The sequence below is a fragment of the Cynoglossus semilaevis genome, chromosome 8, assembly GCF_000523025.1.
Source record: "Cynoglossus semilaevis isolate Cse_v1.0 chromosome 8, Cse_v1.0, whole genome shotgun sequence".
NCBI lineage: Eukaryota > Metazoa > Chordata > Actinopteri > Pleuronectiformes > Cynoglossidae > Cynoglossus > Cynoglossus semilaevis.
Window position 1 is genome coordinate 15,693,311 of NC_024314.1, and position 15,539 is coordinate 15,708,849.

Consider the following 15,539-nt stretch of genomic DNA (forward strand, 5'->3'; position numbering starts at 1 on the left):
TATTAAATAATTAAATTTCTGTGTCTAATTATTACCCTGATCTCATTTGGAATGAGGTGAGGGCTTTAATTTACGACGGGAAATGACTTCGAGAAATCAGTGCACTACACTGAACAGAATTGACACGAAATATGAGGGGTTTATTTTTGCATACGTTCACTTTTGTCCAGTCCAAATATTGTCTGTGCTGCTATACAGCGAATATAAATATTGACTGTGAACTACAACTTCCACAATGCATTTGGATGTTTTTTTTTAGTCCTTTAGAACTGTGTGCAGGTATGATTCCAGAATGTTCTTAGCCTCATTATATACATAGACATATTGTTACTCTGATAACCTGTTCTGGGTGACTTTGGTATTGATATTAGTTATACTAGTTATTAATAAATAACATTATCAATTAATGTGACAAGATTAAAAGTTTAATTTCAACATGTATTTAACTGAACAAAGTAAAATATCTATTATAACATTATAACTTGAAAAAGCAGTAATGACAAATATAAAGACAACTATTTATCAATGAGTCTTATGAAACACGTCTATACAGTCTTCCAGTTACAACTGCCCCTTTTGAGGGCAGCCATGATAATTACTTAGCCCCATGCACAAGCTAGCTATGACATCTCGGTATTAAATTATTTTTTAAATTTTCTATAATAACAAAAATAACTTCTTTACTTAAAAAAATCTGTTTTAATTCTTAGTTTTTCTTTTTTATTTCTTCCTCTCCGCTTTGAAATTGAGTTTGCAGATCGCTTTTTTCTTTCCTCCTTTCCGCTTTGAAATTGAGTTTGCAGATCGGAGCTCAGGGTTTATCAACACGACCAGAGCTCAGGGATTTAGGGGATGTCATGTCAAACTAGAGGCTAAACTGAGGCTAGTGGATGATGGGAAATCAGAACAAGGGCTTCTGGTGAAATATCAGTGTTGTCATCCTCCCATTCTTTTGGTTTTGTCTGATAATGATACCGTTTTTATCTGATGTTGCCTTCATGGACGCCTTAAGCTTCCGCTGTTAGCTTCCTCTGGAATCAAACGATAAACGCCATCAAACATCTTAGCCTTTATATTCGACACTCACATTCTTTTCCTCTTTAAAAGCACAGAGAGTGTGAGGTATTGTGGGTAAAAACCCCACCCCGCTCAGTCCTTTCTATCTGTCAGAGCGTCAGCAGCATCGACTTTAACCCGGGCCAACACGAAAATGTCATCTGCTGCATTAGCATTTAGTCACAGTCGCTCCACTGTCAATCTGAGTTTATCTCTGACACCCCCTATTGGTCTGTCACCCAAGTCACCTAGCACCACCCCCAACTCTCCTTTTCACCGTCAGTCATCGTTACTAAAAAACCACAGACAGTGAAATTTATCAGGGTTCGACATTCCTGCCTGGGCACCCATTAGTCATCTGTGGGCCGACGACTGCCACTGGAGGCTAATTGCCTTATTTTAACAATGGCACATGTGACATTCAGGTGGTTGTTTTTTTAAATTTGCATGAATCCAAACAAGATATAAGAAATCAGGAGACTTTTAAGATTTGCATGAAGCCAAACAAGATATAAGAAATCAGGAGACTGGAGTCTTTAGTGGCTCATGTACAAAATATGAAAAAAAAAATTAAGTCAGATTCAATTGACCAAAACGTAGTCATAAGGTAGAACCCAAACCTCAAGAATATCCAGACATTAGTAATTGTTGAAAAAAAGTTGATAGGAATATTACCTTGAAAACAACTTACCAAAGATTACCATTTACCAAAATATTTTCAATTTCCTCTAAAATATAAATTCAATTTAAAAACAAGAATAGGTCCAATCTTAGAGAATGAAACGTTTTTGTTTTTTTTTCCTGATCTGTTCATGATTTCTGTCCTCCTCATAGTCAGACATTTTCAAAAGGATTTTTCTTTGAACTGAACTCTAATCAGGAATATTTTCTTTTCTTCCGGACCTAAGTTAATTAAAATCCTCTTTAGAGGAAAATAGAAAAATATGAGCGGAAAAAGCGAATTCTCTGTTATAGGAGCCTGGTTACGACAACGTCTTATTTGCTATCTCACAAAAGCTGTTATATATAGATATACATATATATATATATATATATATACATATATACATACACATACACAGGTAGCAGTCAGACAGATTATCCATCATGATTCCTTAAAGGGAACAGATGGATATGAACTGCTCTAAGATATAATGACACTACAGGAAAATAAAGGCTGCAGAATAGAGCAGCACAGATGAACAGAAGATTATTTTTATAAACGGCTCCCAGGAGCTGAGTCCACCGTACACGGCGGGGGTGGGGGGTGGGTCCGTCCAAACAACAGCTCCACCTCCTTCAGTTACACCCTCGGAACTCAGGGAGAGAAGGGTATTAGGACGAGAAGTGAAACCTGGTGCACGACATCCGAGTTCAATTTTTAATTTAATGGAATATGAATTAATAAGCGTCATAAGAGTGCAGAACTTTTGTGTGTGTGTGTGTGTTTGCGTGTGCGTTGGCCAGCTCTCCAGTTATTGCTTTTGAAGTGGTTAATTAAAGCCACGACCATCTGGTCGCTCAATGAGATTACACTGAGCTGCTGAGCCATGAAAAAAACATGAGTGAGTAAATGAATAAATAAAAAAAGAGGAGAGATTAATAATTTATTAAATGCTTCAAATATCTCTGGCCCTGAGTGTGCATGTGTGTGTGTGTGTGTGTGTGTGTGTGTGAAACCAACAGGAGTGTTTGTTCATGTAAAGTCTGTTGCTGTGTGTGTGCCGTCATCGCCGTCGTCTGTAGAGTCAATAAGACATTTCAACAATCAGCCCGAGTGTTGATCTCGCTGTAGGACGAACCTTAACAACAGGAAAATGACGTCTGTAAACCACTCAATTCCCCCACTCTTAACTTCATAGGGGAAATCAATGGTTTTAGCTCACAGGGAATCTGCAGTAGTTGAACCACTGCTGCTCCCATCACCAGTTTGGAAAAAAAAAAACCTTGGTTCAGATTTAACTCAGTGACACAAACTGGCCAAAGGAGGCAGCAGAGGACAAGCAACAACTGTGTTCTTGGGCTAAAAATCACAGATTGTCTCTATTGATGGAGGGTTCATAAAGTACAGTTTTGTTGTATTATTGATTATTATATTTATATTATATTATATTATAATCAAATCTTGATATGTATGGTATATGGTGTTTAAATAAACTAAACACACAAGTAAAAAATTTGATAAAATATATAACATTTTACTACCTATTATCTTTGATAAGTCATAATACGGAGTCTCCTAATTTGTATTTTTGAAAATATAATTGCAAATATTTGTACATATATTGTCATTTCAATACACTAAAATTTGGTTTAAAAATTACATACAATATTTCCCTTAAAAAAATAATTTTTTTTTTTTACATTTTTATCTTTCTGCAGTCAATTAAGGTGTGAACTGCCACTAATTGCAAATATTTGTACATATACTGTATGTTGTTTTAACCGACTAAAATTTGGTTTAAAAATCTGATGAAATATTTCCTATTTTTACAAAAAAATATATAATCTTGTGACAGATTTCTTTTTTTTACCCTACTTTAAGTCCTTCTACAGAGTCTCTTTAAGTTGTAAACTGTCACTAACTGCAAATATTTGTGCGTTGAAAACTAAGCAGTGGTATATAACATCCGTCTCGTCTCCTCTGTGTGTTTGCTGTGGTCGGCTGCGTTAAGTCGTCATTTTTAACCCCACCATGGGGAGACATTTAAAGACAGGAGTGGGAGGAAAAACCTGAACCAGACAAACAAACAGAGTGGAGTTTGGTCAGAGAAATTGTGCTGCTGCCCATAACGATAAATGGATTTCAGAGCCCAGTTAGAGATGCTGCTATTTGCTGCTTTAGAAGGGAAAAAAACAAGAGAAAAGTGGGAGTTAAAAGACAGGAAAATGTACAGATTTTCCCAGAAAATGGGCTCTGCGACTAAAACGAGCTCTCTGTTTTTAATCACCATAAAACAAACCACCATAAAGGTACTGCTGAGGAAGAAGCGTCTAGACATAAAATTACATTTGTGTGCACAGTTGCCATTTCACTTGTTTAGGAACGTTAATGGACGTTGCATTAAAACGATGAAAATACTTTGAGAAGCTGTTTTAAACTCTATCCTCTGCACATCCTTTTTTTTAGGACGGCGAATTTCTCGCTAGCATGTTTTGTTTTGGAATGAAACATATTTGATACTTTTTTGCTGATTGAAATCACGGGAACAAAAGAAATGTAAATATATATAACACACGAGCAGGTGTGGGGGGGAGGGGGGTGTGAGGAGATTAAGTAGACAAAGAAAAGTGAATGAACGGATGAAATTCCCCGATAATTCCCTTCTCCATTAATTATTCCCGCCATCAAACGCCTCTGATCTCTTCAGTGAATGACGTTCTGCGGCAGCACTCTGGTGGTCGGGGTCAGCTCCTCAGCCCCTGGTGCTTTATCAGAAAAGGGCTGTGGAGCGTCCATTATGACAGCAGCAGCACCGGCAGCAGCAGAAGAGCCGGGCTTTATTATGGCCCTCACACTCGGGCCCTCGCGCTCTCAGGCTCTCAGTCATTCTAATGAGCCGCTCTGAGCGCTAACATGGAGTCTCCGTCTCCGCCCGAGCACCGACATTTAACGGCTCCCACGCGGCAGCGGAACTGCAGCAGCGGAAGAAGAGGAGTGTGATTTTTTGATTTGTGTAATTGTGAAGCGGAGCCGCTCTCAGCTGCACATTTAATGGTGCCTAATGGAAACTCATCTTAGTGGAGGGAGGGGGGGAAAAAAAGGACTGAGAGGACAAAACAGTGACTAATGTCTCTGCAGGTATTTTAGATCCTTTAGTCGCTACCGTAATCGCAATCAGACTCACACTGCTTTAATATCTAAATGGATTTATTTGAAATTTCAACTCACGTCCACCATAAAGGCGTCATGTTTTAAAACAGACACGGAATGTTCTGCGTATACGTGTTTTTGTTTATTAGCATATTGACAATGTAGAGAAGGAACTTCTCAGCAATGTTTAGGGTTAATGGTCACCAAGTTTGGGAATAACAACAGCATTAGCCCGCAGCCGTGTCCAATTATTTATGTCGAACTTGGTCTCTCAGTCCCAAAGGTTTTCCAACGTCTAAAAGACGCAACACGTTTAGTCTGAAATACTAAAGTTATCCTTATGATCGAATGATAAAGAAACCGGTTGTGAAAAGTCAGTAATGGAATTCAGTTTGAAGATGTTTGTTTTCGTTTGATGTCCTTTGGGGCCACACGGTGGAAGAGTGGTTAGAGATCCTGCCTTGAGACTGGATTGAGTCTGTACAGTACGTTCTCTCCTCCTCCAAAAACACATATAGAATGACCATCTCCAGTGTTTGCTCCTAAAAACACATATAGAATGACCATCTCCATCCTCATCATCCTCCTCGTTTAGAAGCAGATTTATCCCCTCACACTTTGCTGACTTACTCAGAAACCAATGAGGATTTTGAATTTTTTTTGTTTTGTTGTCAATTTAGTTTTTCAAAAATTTGGTCGAAAGTCAAAAAAAACAAAACAAAGCCAAAGAACTTCTTTCTTTGTTAATTCCTCTTAATCAAAGCCAGTGGTGATTTTTGGACTGGATTTATTTTTGTACTTCACTTTGATTGGATTAAAAAATCTTTTCAATGGGTCTGAACCACAGACTGTTCTTTTGGGTCTGAGCCATCGATGCAACACTTGTTATTGTTGGCGTCAATTAAAGTCTTTGTTTTAATTAGATCATTTTTTTTAATGAGATAACTTTAATAACATTAATGTGTTTGTGTCTCAGGCTTCAATTCAGCAGATGAACTACTGCTGCTCCCCCTGCTGTTACAGCTGCTGCCACTGCAGTTATTATGGAACGCTGCAGTGGCCTGGAATCAATAAAGTCTTGGGGGTCATTGTCTTACTTTTCCAAATGACGTCTTTCGAGGCTCAGGAAAATCCTGCCTCGATGACACTTATATCAGACTGTAGGTATTATACCTTAGTGGTTTTCAAAGTAGGGGCATAAGGGGGCGCTAAAGGGGGTCGGAAAATTGGAGGGAAGATAACAAAACAAATTGAATTATTTTTCGTTACATTTGTTATTTGTCCGTCCAGTTTCCGATGGTAACCCGAACGCTTTGTTATTTTTTCTGTCCAGTTTCCGATGGTAACCCGAACGCACCTCGTGTGGCAGCTGCAACTGCGGCACGACAACGTCATAATCTGTTATCAAGCTGCTCTGCTCCTCAAGTTGGCACGTAGCCAGCTAGCACAAAATGGAAACGTTTCTAACCAGAAATAGACAGAAATAGCCGACGGACAGCTCATCATTATGTTTATTATTCAGAGCTGAATAATAACTGTCTTATGCTAAACAAATATAATAATTATCCAAACAAATATATGACACACACACACACACCCACACACACAGGTATGTATATATTTATACAGTATATAAACCGTGTGCAGCTGTGAGTGTGTGATTCTTGTCTCGCCGTTAAATACCAGCAGAGTCGTTTCTTACATCCAGCCTTGTTTTCATGGCAGTGACATTTCAGAGACCTTTGGCTTCACTGCAGGAGAAGACAAAACAGCAGCCTTTTAATTAAAGTGGGGAGATGTTAGAGCCCAAGCTCATATTTATTTTAGCAGACATGAAACTGTGATGTTTGAATGAACACAGACCGAACCCCCCCACAAATCAACTGGCAGGATTTTTTCGGGACAAATTCCATTAGATGCTAAATGTGAAATTTTCATCCTTTTTTTTTTTTTGTTTTTTTGTTTTGAGTTTTGACTTGACTACCCTAAACCTGATTAATTCTAAACAATCCAGTCAAATGTATTATTGTTTCTATGTCAGAAAATTTGGAATTAATATTTTATATAAAACACCATTTTACTTCTTTTGTGGTCTTTTAAGAATTCTAACTATCTGAAACTATAATTTAAATCTAACAAGATATAGTTAGATTTAAATTATAGTTTCACATAATTCCGTCTTGCGGAAGAATTACTAAAAATCGTAATAACAAAATAGATAAGTATAAATAAAATTATTGACGTGTCTCTTATTAAAATGGTTAAAGAAATACTTTGACTTTGAAGAACAGGACATTTCATCAACAACTTTTTACGTGAAAACACTGATTAGCAGAAAACTTTTAGACCGCAGCACAGTGTTGATATTGATTGTCAAAAAATTGATAAACAAAATCAAACTTTTATCATAGTTAACTCAGCCAACTGAAGAACAGAAAGTGAGCAGAGCTTTTACACAATTGTTTAAAAGCTCCTGAAACAACCCTCCTCTGTACAACCCGCTGTGTGAGTTGGTGCCACCTAGTGACTGGAGACTTGATTGTTGTTCTAGTATTACAGTACATAAAGATATTCAGCGCTATAGCATGTCACCCTGGCTAACACAGACCGCCATGTTGTTCTGTTGCAGCTTCAGAGCAACAGTGTAAAGTCAAAGACTTTAGAGCTTCAACCCAAACCCCCCCCCCGTCTCTTGTAGAGTCTAAAAACCAGTCTTTCATGCCTGGAGCTCAGCATCAGCGTCCTCTCAGAGCTGCTGTGGTCGGGTGCTCACTCAGTGCAGTAATTCCCCGCTGCCAGCCCACGTATTAACAGATGATCCAACAGACCGGGCTGCAAAGCCGCTGCGTTCACTGGGTTCGGGGTCAGACTCACAGTTTTCAGCCCGCTCTGATTCTACTGCAGCAGCAAAAGATAAACCAATGTGTGTCAGGCCGACTTTTTCAACTGTTTTATTCACTTTGGTCATTTTTGTCCTTTTTAAAAAAAAGCCCATATAAAAGAGTTAATTACATAAATAAGAATAAATGTGGCCTTAAAAGTAAGAAATATGAGGAGAAATATAAGGTTTAGTCAATTTAGCTTTAGCACTAGCAAAACATTTCCGACAGTAAGGGAGGGGGGGTAAATACAGTCCGTCAAAACACGTTTAAAAATAGACAGAAATGCTCCAAAAATAGAGCGCAGGTTGAAGATGAGCTCAGGTGTGAGACAACAGGAGTGAAGAAAAAAGAATGTTTCTGTTTTTAATGAAGTCGCAAGGAAGCTGAGTTAAAACTGTGATGAAGAAGACACTGAAACAGCTGAGTCCAAAAGACAAATAATCAAACACACACACACACACACACACACACATGTTCATACACTCACACAGAGAGAGAGAGAGAGAGAGAGAGAGAAATGTCATGTTTAACATGTATAAAAATCCAGGCGCCGATTCATTCAAATATATTCATAGTTAGATCTGTCAAATGTCAAGTAAGCTGATCCTAGAGATGGAAATTTCTAGCTTTGGAATGAAGAAAAAAAAAATCTGTATAACAATAAAAATTGCAGGATTTCAAAACAAAAAGAAAGCAGACAGAGAACAGTTGATCACTGGCCAATCACAGAGCCCCAGGAAGTCTGGCCGAGGTCAGAACTTAGAGACTTAAAACTAAAAACATAAAACTGTAGAAAAGCTGAGCAAAATGAAGCAGGGAAACAGGTGTTGCCATGAGTCCTCCACCCTATTCTGCCTCTAGTGATCAAAATATCTGAAATATATATATATATATATTCCGGGGTTCGATTTCCAGATGGACTACCGTATCGCTAATGGCGCCTCCTGTGTGGCAGCCTGTGCGTAGCAACCACGTGCTGAATGCAAAGGCTGACGGTACATGTAGCAATAACAGTAATAATAAGAGTCCAGAGTAAGAGCTGTTCCACAGTGTGGCAGTTAGCATGCCTGTCTCACAAGCACAGAGTCCGGGGTTCGATTTCCAGATGGACTACCGTATCGCTAATGGCGCCTCCTGTGTGGCAGCCTGTGCGTAGCAACCACGTGCTGAATGCAAAGGCTGACGCTGTAAATTTCCCAGTTGTGGGACGAATAAGGGACGCAATTATTATTATTATTATTAATTAAAGATGTAAACAGTAAATATATAATTATATATATGTATAGACGCACTACATATATACGTGGTGCAACGATACACAAAGTTGTTTCAGTTCGAGTGTCACGGTTTAATATTTTTTCAATACAAAAAAGGAGAAATGTTTCATGCCTTTATTAATATATATGAATACATATTTACATATGTATGTATATGTAAATATATATACATATATTTACATATGTACATATGTATGTATATATGTAAATATACATACATATATGTTTATATGTATATATATATATATATTTAGGTACATATATTTTAAAGAAACAGTCTTTGCAACTACATGTATTGGTATCACTATCAAATGAATCCTAAGATGAAGAGAGAGGAGGTGCAGAGATGAACAGCTCTCCTCTCCTGTCTGTGTGAGACTCCATATCAGAACAACAACAAATGGGAGATGGATGGTTCAAAACTGGCTGTTAGAAAAAAGATTGGCAAAAATAATAATAGCCTTTTTTTTCCCTCCCTTTTTTGACAAGATACTGATCTTTGGCCAGTCTGGACGACCGCAGCGGCTCCAGCCGTGATGTGTCCCACCACAGACGGTGTCACCAGTTTGTGGCTTTTTTCCCTGTGTTCATCAGAAGCAACGTGGAGCTCAGCATCTGTGCGGTTGATCCATCGCTGCCTCCATATCTGGGTTTAAACGTGTTACCTGCTGACTTCACCGTCGGTAATTCCTCTGCTAATATTGACCTCACTGACACAATCTGGCCACAGGAGGCAGCAGTGGACCAGCACCTGCTGCTCAGGTGAAATGAATGAGTGAAACTGATGAAACTGAGGGGGCAGACTTCTTAGTTTTTTTATGCTAATCATGTTATCTCAGAGACACACAAACAGACGCACACTTAGAGGTAGCCATTTTGTGTGATCTATAGCACTGTTTCACTAGCTTAGTTTTTTTTTTTTACTTTTTCTTAATTGTTCATATATCTATACACACATATATTAAGGGTGGAACAATATACTGTATGTATTGAACCGTTCGATACAGTGGTCTCGTATCGGTACGCACTGAAACACGCAATTTTTATATTTATTTTATCAATGTCTGAAGACTGTTTTTGAAAGTTCAGTGGCTCTGAGCTCGACTACTCCACCTGAGGCCGCATCATCAAGTGCAGATCCACTAAGCTGTGCCTCCCATATTCATTCACAGCGAGCTGCTACATGCGAAACGCAACGTGGCTAACGCCTCAAATTAGGGGTGATATCGTGAAACATCAATTACGATTCATAAATATAAGAAAACGATTATTTCTCACGACTAAACGACAGGAACGCAACTGCAGTGCACACTACGGTGATAAAAGTTGGACGTGCCACCTTAAAGATTGTTTAAGGAGGCACGTCCAGGTCCAGTACCTTAAAGAACCTTGATATCACAGTCTGCTCCTCTGCAGCAGAAACTTCCACCTCTGCTCAGTCTCTCCTGTAGCCACGCCCCCTAATCAGCACAACCGCTCCCACCTGCTCCACCCAGTATATATCCAGCTCCACTGCTTTCACCCCTCGTCAGATTGTCATCACTCTCACGTGGACTTTCCAGCACTTTCTCATGCACACTTTCCTGGCAGGGGTGATTAAAGGCGGTGTTCTGGGGCAGGGGGAACTCACGTTTCCTGCAGTAATGTTTGTGAGGCTTGACTGCGAAACAATGCCTCGTGCAGTGGATGAATCCAGACATGGACGAGTGGTGACTGTTTTGAAGATCGTTCGCGAAGAACGCGACGGTCAGTTTAGCCGTGTTACTGCTACTGTCACCTCGTATAGAGAACAGTCACTGACGTATGTGTGGGAGGCAGTCCAATACATGTGTGTTTTAGGACGCTTACCTTTGGGGTAATGTGACTGCATGTCAAAGGGGGGTAACGGGGGGGGGTCAAACAGGCTTTTAGGTTCAGCGACTGACACTGTGATAGAAGGACGGGGAGAACAGGAAGTGCTGCTGTGAGAGACCATGTGTCGATGGTGTGTGTGTGTGTCTTTTTTACTTAAACGCACACACACTCACACACACTCACACACACTCACTGACTGACTCCTCAGACTTGGTGTATAATGTCACTCATCTGTCACAGCATTGATCCTGGCCTGAAATATAGGTGTATAATGTCTCTCCACGTTCAGGAGACGGTGACAACAGCAGCACATCCATATTGATTTTACAGGTGTGTGTGTGAATGTGTGAATGTGTGTGCGTACGCGGAAATCAATCGCGACAGGAATCTAAAAGTTTTCCATCAAGAAAGTTCTAACTCTCAAAGTAGTGCAGTACGAATGTTATATTTTCATTAAATATATACATGTTCTGTAATTTCCGCGCTATTGAGCGCACCTGAATATAAGCCTCACCCACTAAACTTAAAAAAAAAATAGTTGGAATGCACAGGGGAGACGAAGCTAACGTTAGCTCCGGGGGTAGCTCCCGTCACTTTGTGCTTGACAGGGCTCAACCTGCTCTCACATTTTTGCTACCGTTCTCTCTCGCGCGCCCCACGCACAAATGCGCACGCAACCATTCACAGACAGTCGTACGCTACTGGTATAACACACGGTAGCCTACCAGAGAAGTCATTAATCGCTAGCGGTATGAACTTTGTTAGCTTGTAAAAATCCATAAATTATAGTCTGAAAATTACGGTATATATGTATGCAGATATATGCATACATGTATGTGCATGGGAATATATAGATATAAGTAAATATATATTTATATATGTAAATACATATATATATGTACATATATGTAAGTATTTATATACATTTTTTTCAACATATAAATAGCAAAACACGGATGTTCTTTATTTTTAACTGTTTACTTTTCTGGAGACTTTATTTTTAACTGTTTACTTTTCTGGAACTAATCTGGGACTGGAACTGCAGTAGTGGGGGATTAACTTAACTCCTTTACTCTAAGACTCGGACGAGGGACTGAACCACAGTGTCGATCGTAACGTCATCGTCCGCAAAAAACCTCAAATCAGAGGAATTTATCAGGAAAATAATGTCCGGCTGAGACTCGGAAAATCCTAGAAACGTCCAGCTCTGAAGCTTTCACGGACGTTGCTCTGTTTGGAGTCATGTGGTCTCGCTCCCCATGTCTCTGGGTCTCTCTCCCCTGTGGCTCTTTTGTAAGGTTATTTCACTTATTTCCTTTACTGCTGCAGCTCCGTGTTTCAGCACATTGACCTTTACAGTGACTGATGCTTCTTCTTATTGTCTGTAAGGCAATAACTGTCTGGACACAGGTAATCTTCTCCGCACTCGTGTCAAATCCACTTTCCTGCACTGGGAACCGATGTTCTGTACGAGCACACACACACGACACACACACGACACATGCGCAGGGATGTGCATGTACAGGTTACAGAGAGTGCTCCACTCCATAACCATCAGCGGCACTCAGAGGCAGCAGGGAAGCTGCTGGAGTAAAGGTCAGAAATCTCAGCACCTGCATGGAAAAGGTTAAAGGCAGAGCAGGAAATAACGCCTCGCAGTCCAGGACAGACGCAAAGCCATCGTCACCGCGGCTCGCTGATTTATCCTGCCTCATGTTCTGTCTCTTCTCTTTTGAAAAAAAAAAAAGAGAAAAAAAAAAGAACTAATAAAACGAATAAATCCAAACAAATGATTTGAAATAGTGAAGTTACAGAACTTACAAAACCTGTTTTTTTTCTTTGCGGACGACGACCTGATTTTAAACTTTTTCGTCACCCTCTGACTCCACCTGCTGCTGGATTTTATCGTCTCGCCGTGGAACCCGCTCCAGGGTCTTCGCGCTCGCGCTGAATCGCCTTGACTGCGGAAGAAAATGTGTAAAAAATCCAACGTGACATCAGTAACTGACAACCTGAAAAATCTTTGCTCTGACAAAACAATCGTCACATATATATATGTACATATATGTAAGTATTTATATACATTTTTTTCAACATATAAATAGCAAAACACAGACTTTATTTTTAACTGTTTACTTTTCTGGATCTAATCTTGGACTGGAACCGCAGCATTGGGGGATCAAAACTTAACTCCTTTACTCTAAGACTCGGACGAGGGACTGAACCACAGTGTCGATCGTAACGTCATTGTCCGCAAAAAACCTCAAATCAGAGGAATTTATCAGGAAAATAATGTCCAGCTGAGATTCGGAAAATCCTAGAAACGTCCAGCTCTGAAGCTTTCACGGACGTTGCTCTGTTTGGAGTCATGTGGTCTCGCTCCCCATGTCTCTGGGTCTCTCTCCCCTGTGGCTCTTTTGTAAGGTTATTTCACTTATTTCCTTTACTGCTGCAGCTCCGTGTTTCAGCACATTGACCTTTACAGTGACTGATGCTTCTTCTTATTGTCTGTAAGGCAATAACTGTCTGGACACAGGTAATCTTCTCCGCACTCGTGTCAAATCCACTTTCCTGCACTGGGAACCGATGTTCTGTACGAGCACACACACATGACACACACACGACACATGCGCAGGGATGTGCATGTACAGGTTACAGAGAGTGCTCCACTCCATAACCATCAGCGGCACTCAGAGGCAGCAGGGAAGCTGCTGGAGTAAAGGTCAGAAATCTCAGCACCTGCATGGAAAAGGTTAAAGGCAGAGCAGGAAATAACGCCTCGCAGTCCAGGACAGACGCAAAGCCATCGTCACCGCGGCTCGCTGATTTATCCTGCCTCATGTTCTGTCTCTTCTCTTTTGAAAAAAAAAAAAGAGAAAAAAAAAAGAACTAATAAAACGAATAAATCCAAACAAATGATTTGAAATAGTGAAGTTACAGAACTTACAAAACCTGTTTTTTTTCTTTGCGGACGACGACCTGATTTTAAACTTTTTCGTCACCCTCTGACTCCACCTGCTGCTGGATTTTATCGTCTCGCCGTGGAACCCGCTCCGGGGTCTTCGCGCTCGCGCTGAATCGCCTTGACTGCGGAAGAAAATGTGTAAAAAATCCAACGTGACATCAGTAACTGACAACCTGAAAAATCTTTGCTCTGACAAAACAATCGTCACCCTCTTTTGTCAGCCTTGCCACCTGCAGGTGGCAGCGCTGTGTCTGTTCTCATTAGTTTCGGTGACAGCAGTGTGTGTGTGTGTGTGTGTGTGATACGTTGCAGGTGTTTTCACAATTCAATCTGTGACCACACGTTTTATCTGACTTTTTCCACAGACACGTTTTACTCCCTGAGTCAAAGACACAACTTAGTATCGACTTGAGAAGATTCCAGAAATCATCTGTGTTAAAATGGAAAATTATATAAACAGTAAGTGTTATTCCAAGTCAGGGCTGTCAAACTCAGTTTGATTCACGGGACACAAACCCAGTTAGCTGTCAGAGCAGTACATGTTTTTATCCTTTTGTTTTCATCACAAAACTACAAGTATATTAGATATTTATTATTATGTATTCATATTTAATGAAATACTTATTTCACTAAAATACCCTGAACAGGAAGTGTTTGTGTATTTTTTTGTTTGTTTTCAAAATTCATCAAACGGACCGTAATTGAACACCCTAGCAGGCCGGTTTTGGCCCGCGGGCCGTATGTTTGACATCCCTGATCTAAGTCCTTTATCTTTCATCTAGCCATCATAAAAAGCAAAAAAAGAAAGATCGAAAAAAAAAACGTATTAAAATGATGTAAAAAGTGCTGATGCATACGTTTATCGCAGCTATGTACATAAACTCAAGGCCCGTGGGCCACATCACGCCCACCACATCATTGTATGTGGCCCACAAGAGTTTAACATACTCACGGTTTTCTTAAAATACAAGTTTAGAGCGATGTTCTCTGCACAAAAAAACAAAAAAAACAACCCCAGAACAGTGCCATAAATGTGAACGATTCCTCACGTTCTCAGCAGACAGACACGTGTTTAAAGCGATGCAGATTCATTCCTCGGTGAAGTGTGAGAACATTTTCTCCTCTCTGGCCTCAGCATCATTTTCAGGAGTGTGAACAATCAATCCAGGGCGACGTTCACATCATTTTCTGCTGCTCCTTTATTTTACACGTCAGTGTAATAAAAGAAGAGCCTAAGGCGGCGAAAACATCACAGCGTGTGAACCTGCAACAAAGAATGTATAAAAAAAAAAGTGAAAAATTGTTAGTTCTTCTCCGAAGATGGAGCTCAATATTAGCTTTAGTTTTTTTTTTTTCTTCTTCTCCCGCTCTTTTGACTTTTTTTTTATTCTAAGGTTTTTGTCTTTTCTTCAGACTTGTATCTCTGATGGAACTGATTTTATTTATTTACTATTATTTTTTTGGGGGGGGGCACAGAGTCTGTCCTTCTTCATATAGGTCATGTTTTTGAAACTCTCTCTCTCTCTCTCACTAAAAGGTCACGAGGGCTGGGCTGAGTCATGGTTCATCTGAGACAAGATCGGTCTGATTGTGTGTATTCACGGCCGCCGACCTTCGGTGACCCCAGACTCTTTTTACACCGAGTCATAAATAGAGTCGAGGAGGCACCAGACTGACACACAGGTCAGCAG

At 40.0% G+C, this 15,539-nt stretch overlaps 1 long non-coding RNA gene across 1 annotated transcript; it reads left to right on the forward strand.

Moving 5' to 3' along the window:
* The first annotated feature begins 9,527 nt into the window (after nt 1-9,527).
* Nucleotides 9,528-15,531, forward strand: LOC112487343 (uncharacterized). Its single transcript, XR_003050363.1, has 3 exons — nt 9,528-9,791; nt 14,214-14,307; nt 15,386-15,531. It is a non-coding gene; the product is annotated as an uncharacterized LOC112487343 (long non-coding RNA).
* The last annotated feature ends 8 nt before the right edge of the window (nt 15,532-15,539 follow it).